The sequence below is a fragment of the Microtus ochrogaster genome, chromosome 26 (genome assembly GCF_000317375.1).
Source record: "Microtus ochrogaster isolate Prairie Vole_2 chromosome 26, MicOch1.0, whole genome shotgun sequence".
NCBI classification, from domain to species: Eukaryota; Metazoa; Chordata; class Mammalia; order Rodentia; family Cricetidae; genus Microtus; species Microtus ochrogaster.
Genome location: NC_022025.1, coordinates 2,696,527 through 2,706,188, shown reverse-complemented (window position 1 = coordinate 2,706,188; position 9,662 = coordinate 2,696,527). Strand labels below are relative to the sequence as shown.

The window sequence follows — 9,662 nt, the reverse complement described above, 5'->3', positions numbered from 1 at the left end:
AGACAGTTATGTCAGCATTGTTCATTATGGCCTCAAACAGTTAAACAATTAAAAAATACAAGTAAAAATATTTGTTTTCAAATTTTGTTCATTTTATATTTTATATGCATGCGTATTTTGCCTAAATTATGTCTGTGTGCCATATTCATGTCTGGTGCCCATGGAGTTCAGAAGAGGGGGTTGGATCCCTTGGGGCTGAGTTACAGATGGTTATGAGCTACCATGTGAGTGTTGGGAATAAACATGGGTCCTCTGCAAGAATAAGTGCTCTTAACCACAGACACAACTCTCCAGCCCCTCTTGATAAATTCTTACCAAGTGAATTAATTTTTATTACTTAAAGTATGCAACAGAAAGTTATTGTATATAGGCATTTTAGAGGACCGAGATTAGCTGCACACATCAGTCAACTTTGTTTGTAAGGTCATGGGATTGCAGACCCCAGAATGTCTTTTCCTTCTGCTGTGCCTTTACATGTTTGCTGCTATCATCTTTCTCTGGTATCTTGCATGGTGTGAGTGGATGTGGGGAGAGCTCCACTCCCTGTAATATAGTGTGTTTATCTCTTGGAAACATCTCATTCTTCTGGGCATTTTTATCTGTGGGTTGTCAGGACGATGACCCCTCCTAAGCTGTACTGCCTAATAATGAGAGCTTTGATGAATAAGATAAAATAAAGTAAAAATAAACACAAGGATATTTTTTATAGCTAAGGCTATAAAGTTCCATGTTGGGAGATGCTCATGTTAATGATTAAAAGGAAAGCACCTGAGTCCAGGAGCCAGGCTGGCTCTAATTCTCTTAATGCTGAAAAGAGTCAGTCATGTACCATTAGTTAAAACAAAGCTTCAAAATAACTTCAGGGTAGACCAGATGCCTTGATGATAGTTTTAAGATAAATTACCCCAGAAAACAAGCTCAAGTTCACAAGGACACATAGTTGAGCTGTCTTTTCATTAGGCCAGGGTCGAAAATACAAAACGGCTTGATTGTTGCTAGCTCTCCTTGCTAGGTCTGGTTGATGATCAAAGGTGATGATTTATTTCTTATACCCATTTCTGCTGTCAATATCCTGATGTAAAAAACTATTGATGAGTGGGTATGTACCCTAAAGATTTAAAGCAGAGCTGATTGATTTTTTTTCATGTATAAAAGCTTAGGCTTTGATTCCTTTAAGATTCCTTGTAAGATTACCTTTCAAGATAAGGAATAAAGTAATTGGCCTTTTCTTTGTAAATGCAAAATGCAGCCTGCCAGTAAAAGACCAAGCTGACAAGAATACCTTGCTTGCCCACATGGTTAATCTCTAACAAGTTGCTTGGGTATGAATGTATGTGGGTGTTTGGGATAATTTGTTTTTCACCTGTAGTATGTAAAATGTTTAATTATGTAAGGGATGTAGAAAACATGCTGTTTGTTTTATATGCATTGTAATCATTCACCTGAAAAACAATGTAACCACATGGTAATTCCTATATTGCCTGAAAACTTTGTTGGGTTATATAAGTTGTAGATAAAAAGTATCCATTAAAAAAGAATAGAGAAAGAACAGAGAAAGAATAAGAGAGAACAGAAGAATAAAAAAGGAAGCCATCAAGAGAGTGTGTGAGTGTTTATTTTCCTATAATCCCCTCAGACAGAATAATCTATTTTATGGTGACTCTGATGGGTTCCTTTCAAAGCCCTGTGCTGCTGGAGGTTGGTCATCACACAGCAGTACTAGATAAAGGCAACTACAAAGTTGATCTGAATACAAGGAAGAATGGAGTTGTTCTCCACTCTAGTTAGGGTAAGCACAGGTAGTTTAGGAGGTCCTTCTGTTTATGTGTTGCTTCCATTGGATGAATAAAGAAACTGCCTTGGCCTAGTTGATAGGGCAGAATTTAGGTAGGTGGAGTAGACAGAACTGAATGCTGGGAAGAAGGGCAGAGTGGCAGAACACCATAGATCTCCTGCCTGGAATGGATGCTGGTTAGAATCTTGCTGGTAAACCACAGTTATGTGGCAATACACAGATTATTGGAAATGGGTTAAATTAAGATGTAAGAATTAGCCAATAAGAAGTTAGAGCTAATGGGCTAGGCAGTGTTTAAATGAATACAGTTTCTGTGTGATTATTTTGGGTGTAAGTCAGCCTGGCAGGACAGAACAAAGGGCCCATGGTCCCTGTAACACACAGGTAATAATATCCTCCACCAGGTAAATCCAATTTGGTGTTGTGTAAGGTCATAAAATCAGCACAGGCTCTTTCCTTCGAAAAATCTCCCTGGTGATATGACATTGGACCAAGAGACACGGTTTCTTTCCTCACTTCTTGGGTCTTTAGAGACCATGACAAACTTGTAGACCCTCAGACAAGAGAAAGCTCAACTGTCCATGAATGCATGGGGTTGTCCCGCTTCCAAGTATGTAAACATGTGTTTGTGTGTGTATGTGTGTGTGAGACAGAGAGAGACAGAGACATAGAGAGGGAGGGAGGGAGGAAGAGAGAGAGAGAGAGAGAGAGAGAGAGAGAGAGAGAGACAGAGAGACAGAGAGGCTCGGCAGGGCTTACAAAAGGCTATCCTGGACAGGAAGAACTACACAGATAATGCATAGAATTATGAAGTCTTGAACTTCAGACAGCAAGTATATTCTCCCACAGTACTCAAGGTTTCTAAACTAAGGCCCTTTCTAGGAGGGGTGGAAGAGCCAGCAAGGCTGGAGAGTGTTAATTAGCTTAGTTCCTGTGCTAACGTCTGGAGGTCCTGATTAGGTCAATTTCCCCTGACAATTAAGGAATTCAAAAACAGGAGCAGTCTGAGCACAGCAGAGGTAGGGCAGGGAATATCTCAAACACAGTAGGCAGCTGCAACAGGTGCCGACATTTATTAAAAATGAAGGCCCACAGGAAGGCATGCAGAGAGGACAGCCCTCCTGCAGAGCAGAGCACTCCCAAGTCCGTTTTCCACAGGTGAGCTGTGGGTTTTGTGTGGGGAATTGGTCCGTCAGTTTAGACAAAGAGAAGCTGGTAGGTTTATGCCTTTGGGTAAGCATGTCCAGGTCTGGCTTTGAGATTACATGACCAGCCTGACCTAGTTACCTGGAAAAGGGACAGGGGAGGGGCACCTGCTGGTGGGAGAAAATTACCAAGCTTTTGCCTCAGATCAAGAGGGTGAAGAAGCAAATGGATTCTGCCTAGGTTCGAAGGTGGTTGGCTGTCCCCTGTGCCTTCAGACACTGGTTGTGCAGACATTCTTAGACCACAGATTCTGTGAGTTCTCCCCTACCTCCTTAAACGTGCAATGTTACAACAGAAATGTGAGAGCCCACACCAATTTTCCCCAGCATATAGATGACTTGATCTCTTTTCCACCTCTCTCTATAGTCTCAGTTTATTTCTTAATTGTATTGGATTTTTTTTTTTACAGATTTACAATAGAATTCATTTTGAAGTTGGTTGTTTTGGATTTATCTTTTCCACAGGAATGACCTGTCATCTGACAGACACGCTCTTGTCATTTTTATACTATATGTTTTAACAATTGTGATATTTCACCATGATATTTGGTGCATTCACATGAGTTCTATATATCAGCGGATTTTTTTTTTTTGTGCATGTGCTCATGGTTTATTGAGGCTTGTCTGATTGGAGCTTGCATGAGTGGGCATACAATATCAGGACTTTTTTGTAATAAAAGACAATTCAAAATAAATATGTATTAAAAAACTATGCCAAACACCAAGGAATAATGAACATTTACAAATTTTAAGAAAATCACTAAGAATTAATCGTTTTCATTTTCCCCACAAAATAAATAGGACACTTAACTCTCATTAAGCAGAGGAAAGAGTCAGACAGAAATAAAGTCAGGCCCACGGCACAGTCACCATGTTATTTTCAGCGAGGAAAACCTTTACCAAGATTAAGACACATAAAAGTATCTGAGGAGAACAAGCAGCAAAGTAGAGAAAAACTTCAGATGGAAAGTCAGTACCCCTTGCGAAAATTAATAAACATCCACAACTTACATTTTCATGTTTTCAATATTTCCATAGTAGTCTAACCTCCAACCCCAAATCCAAACAAGCACCGTAAAAATTAAGTTGGTAATCGGCCTAGCCAACTCTACTCCCTGTTTAGCCTTTGGAGCCTTTCAAGTCAATGACAGGAATGACGGTGGTGTGGATGGAACCGGAGGGAGAGGAGAACCCCGCTCTTCTCTGGGCAGCATGCGCATCTCCACACTGCTCTGTGGAGGACCTCAGGGCTTGTGTGCCCTTCAGGCCCATTACAGTGAAGGTAGCAGCCGCCAGTTTCTCATAGACCAGGAACAGCCGTGAGCGCTGTCTGGAGCAGCTTGGCGTCAAGGCCTTTCTTTGTAGAGTCCCATTATTCCAGAGCGCTTGACTCGCTGGTGAAGAAGATAGAGAACATTCCCAAGACTCCACAAAACAGAAAAAGGGTTCTGTTTTCTGGGTTTAGTCTATGATGACCAAACCTCAGAACCGACTGTACCGTCTGCATGGGATAAGTGACTGCTGCGGTGCGACCGCTTTGGCTATTGCACCAATGATGAACATATCCGGAGAAGAGAGCTTCTTCCTCTTCTTTAAAAGCTGCCGTTTTAAGCCTTCATAGGACATGACTGGATGGCAGGGTTGAAGACCAACACCAAGGAGAGGAAGGTGCCATCGCACAGAGCCAAGATTCCTTCATCTCGAATAATCTGGTGGAATGCCTCCAGAATGCCTTCGTAGTTAGCTGGTATAATGTCTTCATTCCGAAATTTTGCCCCTTGCAGCTTCAGCCTGGTGTTTACCACCCAGAGTGGAGTCTTCAGCAGCACGTTCCCCACGCCTGCAGCAAATCCAACTACCAGACCTTTTCCTGCAGAAGAATGTTGACCTTTGTCCCATACTGCCTTGAGGCTATTAAAAGTGTAGAGACAGACAAAATTGGAGCAGCAGAGACTGGAAATAACTGGAAACCAGGAGGCCTTCTTCTTTAATAATTTCCAGGAGCACTGCATGCGTAGTTTTTGGCTTTCTTTTCTGATCAACCTGAGGTCGAAGTCTAGCAGTATCCGAGGGAAAGAACATGGCCATAACAGTCACACTTCCCACGGCTCCGCACGGTGTGTGCCAGGCTTTCGTAGGACAACACAGAGACCATAATGCCACACTTTCCCCCTCAGACACCACAACGTGGGCTCATCTATATCAGCGTTTTAAATTTAGCTAAAGAGAGACTCTCCGGGTCTTGTTTTCTTTGTTACCGTTCCTGGGTTTCCAACTGAAGAGGAAAATCCCAACACTATGTCACTGGATTCAAACTGGATGATCACAGGCATCACTTAAAAGCCCTCTCAAAGAAAATACAAATATTCAATTTTAATATTTAAATTTTGGAAATCTTATGCAAACTTAATGATAACCTATTGAGTTAAAATGGTACAAAGCATATTGAATTTAGCATTTGTACTAATGTCAAGGGGATCGGAAAGTTTTCACACAAAATGTACAGTAGCTATGAAATAACAAAGTTAAAATCTATAGTAAATGTTAGTTGATGTTGTATAGGGGTTCCCAGACTTGACTGCATATCACAACAAACACAAAATATTTTTTTAAACATAAATATAGGCTGTTCCTTTTTCGAATCTCTGATTTTATAGATGGGCTTAGGTTAGGTTCTTTACTTTAACAAATTTGATAATTCTATTGTCTCCTCGGGATGTTGAAAATGTTGTATTCTGTTAACAGATGTGAGAAGTGATTTCCTGTTATTAATATCATTATTGTTAATTTTACAGAGCTAAGGACTGAACCAGGGCCTTGTGCTTGCTAGGCGAGTGCCCCACCACTGAGCTAAATCCCTAACCCTAACCTTTAATTATTTTCTAGAGTGTTCTTTCTTCTCTGTGGCTTTCTAGAGGGTGTTGCACAGACGATTCCTGGGCACAATGACTGTTTGGATTTGATGGAGATTCCACGTATGGGAGTGTATTAGAACATCTGGGCCGTGGACTCCAAGCCAGGTGGTGTTTCATGACTACTCCTGATCACAGCCATCCATCTGCCATGAAAGATAAACCCAATGCATAGGTGGGACCAGGCAGATGTAAGCTGTTTGGGAAAATATTTAACCACTCGAAATTTATTTTTTTAAACAAAGCAATAAAATGTAGTTTTTTTTAAACAAGTGAGTGATTCTCCTTGGCAGCAGTATTTTATAATTAGGTGTGATTTTCATTCAAAAAGCTTTTTGGTGTGTGCAATCTTCCATTAGGATATAACAGGTAAAGTGTTCTAACGTGAATGTTTTCTTTTTGTCTCTATATGCCAATGAAAAGCATTCACTTTATTGTAAAATGCACCTAAAAGATAATTAGGCCACTTTCTGCTTTGGATAAATGAAACTTGTTTCTGATGATAAGTGTTTGTATTTGATGATGAAAAAAAATATGATGCATTGTAAGTAGGAAGAGATGGTTCTGTATGAAGTTAAAGATTTTAATTGTGTGTGCTATAAAGTGGTTTATTTATTGAAATGTTGCTGATGCAATGAGCTTATTGTAAGTTTACTCTAATGCTTTGAAAAAAAAATTAGCTTCTTATAGACTTCTTATAGGTCATTTTAGGAAATCTAATTACTTCTTATATACTAACTACTTCCCTTTATTTGTTCGAGCAGTAAGAAAATGTATCTTAAAATGTCTGTATAACAGCAGAATAATAAGATAAATATAATCTTGGATCAAATCTTTGTTGGGACAGACAGTTAATTCAATAATTTCCAGTTATTTTTTTCAGGCACAATTTAAGGTCTCAGAGGACAAACTGTCACTCAGTAATTTTTCCCCATAAAGCAAGTTAAATTACAACTCTGTTCTTTTCTGGTTAAAACAATAATTAAAATTATAAAATGCTGACTATATAGGTGATTTCCTATAGCAATTGCCAATGTACTTTATGTAGGTATGTATGTATTTTTACAGTAATAACCTCTCACAGGTTGCAATTTCCTTTCTTTGAGAGAAGTTAAGAACCATGTTGCCACTGTTGCAATGTGAGATATTAATATGCCAAGGGTCTGGGTAAATTTGTAGCCAGTGGATTCTGGCAATAACACATTCCAAAGCCTGGAGGAAAGGCTGTACATGTGTGGTCTGCTCTCCTTGCTCACAGATTCGGATATGTATGTCACCTACACCTAGCCAAGTCTCACAGCCTGTGAGGTGGGCGTTTCCTTTGCCGCCATCACAGGCTCCACTCCCCGGCATTCTCCTTATCCCCCCCCCCCCCAGCTTATCTGATTTGCTCCTTCTCCAGCGCTTGAGTACTGGAGTTCTGTATTCTACATAAATCTTAAGACTCAACTCTCACGTGTCATTTTTTTGTGTTTATTTTTGTGTTATATATAAATTTTATAGTTCACTCCTTCACTTATTATCACTTACTGGTAAAAATGCACATTAATTTCATTATTATTGGTGTGTGTGTGTGTGTGTATGTGTGTGTGCACACGTGCATGGGTGTGTGCATGCGTGTATGTGTGTGTGTGTGTGTGTGTGTAGGTCAGAGTACAACTTTTGGGGGCTGCTTTGTTCTTTCTATCACAGGTTTCAGGACTTGAACTTGCGTCCTCAGGTTTGAATGGCAAGTGTCTCCATCTACCAAGCCAGCTCCACTGACCTCTTCAGCACTCTTCCTGTAGTCAAAAGTGTCCCATAGGAATCCTCAAACAAGCCAGGCTGTTGCCAAGACTATAGGTTACTCTCCACAGACAGCAAGACCCCATTACTGAAAACAGTATCTACCAAACTCATTGAACTTGGAGAAATTGAGCTATGCCTATATAGAGTCTTCACCCGTATGTATTAGAGTCTTCTGTACAGGAAGGTACTCTGCACACTACTAAAGGAGAAACATAAACTGTAGGAAGTTAAGGCCTACCAGGCCAAAAGGAGCCAACCTGGAGTCTGCCTGGAGCTGTCAAAGGTTCTGTCTGTGCATAGCCAATAAGGAGCGACCATGCAGTGTTTCCTGAATGCCTAGCAACAGGCGCTGTCAGGGGTCCTGATCGAGCCTAGCCAATGAGAGACGAGCATAAAATGTCAACTGTCAAGGGCTCTGAACCTGGGTGCTGAGAGGGTATGTTAGCTTTCCTGGCTGTTAAATGCATGAGTCAGATGCAAACCTGCTTGACTCCCAGCGTCTGTCTGTTAACACTGCGCCTTTTCACCCACTCCCCTGGGGAAGACGTTAGGACCCAGCAATAATAAACGCTGTTCTTTTTTTTTCCCCAAAGAGCAATCAAGAACTTTAGCTTAGATGTTGCCGTTTACTTTCTGTATATATATATATAAAACCAATTTTGTGGAGTGCAGGTTTGCTATGACCTGATGATGCTCTAGACTTTTCTCAGATTCTGTTGTCATGTCCCCTTTTCACTTCTGATTTTGTTAATTTGGATATTCTTTCTCTGCCTTTTGGTTAATTTGAATAAGGGTTTGTCTATCTTGTTGATTTTTCTCGAAGAATCATATTTTTTGTTTTGTTGATCCATTCTATTGTTCTTTTTGTTTCTATTTTTTTTCAGCCCTCAATTTGATTATTTTCATTGTTTTTGACTTGTTGTCCTCTGTGTACTGTTGGTCATTTTTATCTTCATTTATATCACTTGTTTCATTTTTCTTAGGAAGAGGTGTTCAATTTTTTATTATATTAAAAATAATAAAAAATGAAAGATATTTCTTGAAAGGAACTCTGAAATTCACATTTCATCCAGCAGCTTTAACTTCACTTTGCTTCATCCTTGGATTTTGTTTTTCATCGTTTGCAACTTTTACTTCTTTTAGAAATCAAGATTTTATTTAATTTCTCCCAATTCCCCTAGGCAATCATTCTTGGAGGATGCTTCTTCATTTTTAACTTGTTTCATCTTATGCTTTTCTTTGGTGCTTTTGCTTAGCCCCTTCTAAGTTCCCTCCTTTATTCTTTCTTATAATGATAGGTGCCATTTGCTATGTGCTTAGGCACCACGCTGGATATTTCCACAAGTTAGCAGCTGTCATTTGCATTTAACTGGGGATGAAGTTGAGGCTCAGAGTAGAGAATCTTGGCCTAAAAATCTCTATGTAGCTTGAAAGACCTGGCTTTCTCCATAGTCTCTGGGATGATGAGAACTTATTTAATATAGAAAGGTTCATTTTTCTGTTATGCTTTCGGAGGCTTCATGGTTGGTTGGCTTCGTGGCTTTTGAGTTTGTGGTGAAAGAAAACAGTGGTTGAAAGCGAAGTTGTTCATTTTATGGACTGAAAGCAGAACAGGGCATCAGAGAGAGCCGAAGAAGCTGAGATTTCAGTACCACCACTGATCATGGCCTCTTCCCACTCGGTTGTTCCGCTCAGAGGTTTCACTACGTCAGCCCCCAGGAGCTGACAGATGGAGAACTAAGCTTCTTTCCATTCTTCCCCAACTATGGGCAGGTTAAATTCTGTGTAAACTCCTAGAAACTGGGTGATTAGCAGTTATCAGTCTATCTCTCAGTGTCCATGTGTTATATTTCTTTGTTGGACTAAATGGATGAAGAAAGTGTGGAACATCTACACATTAGAGTACTACGCTGGGGTAAAAAACAATGACTTCTCGAATTTTGCATGCAAATGGATGGAAAT

General features: G+C 40.1%; 1 pseudogene; it reads right to left on the bottom strand.

Annotated features, from left to right (window-relative positions):
- Positions 1-4,119: 4,119 nt before the first annotated feature.
- Positions 4,120-5,155, bottom strand: LOC101989490 (annotated as a pseudogene).
- Between the last annotated feature and the right edge of the window lie 4,507 nt (positions 5,156-9,662).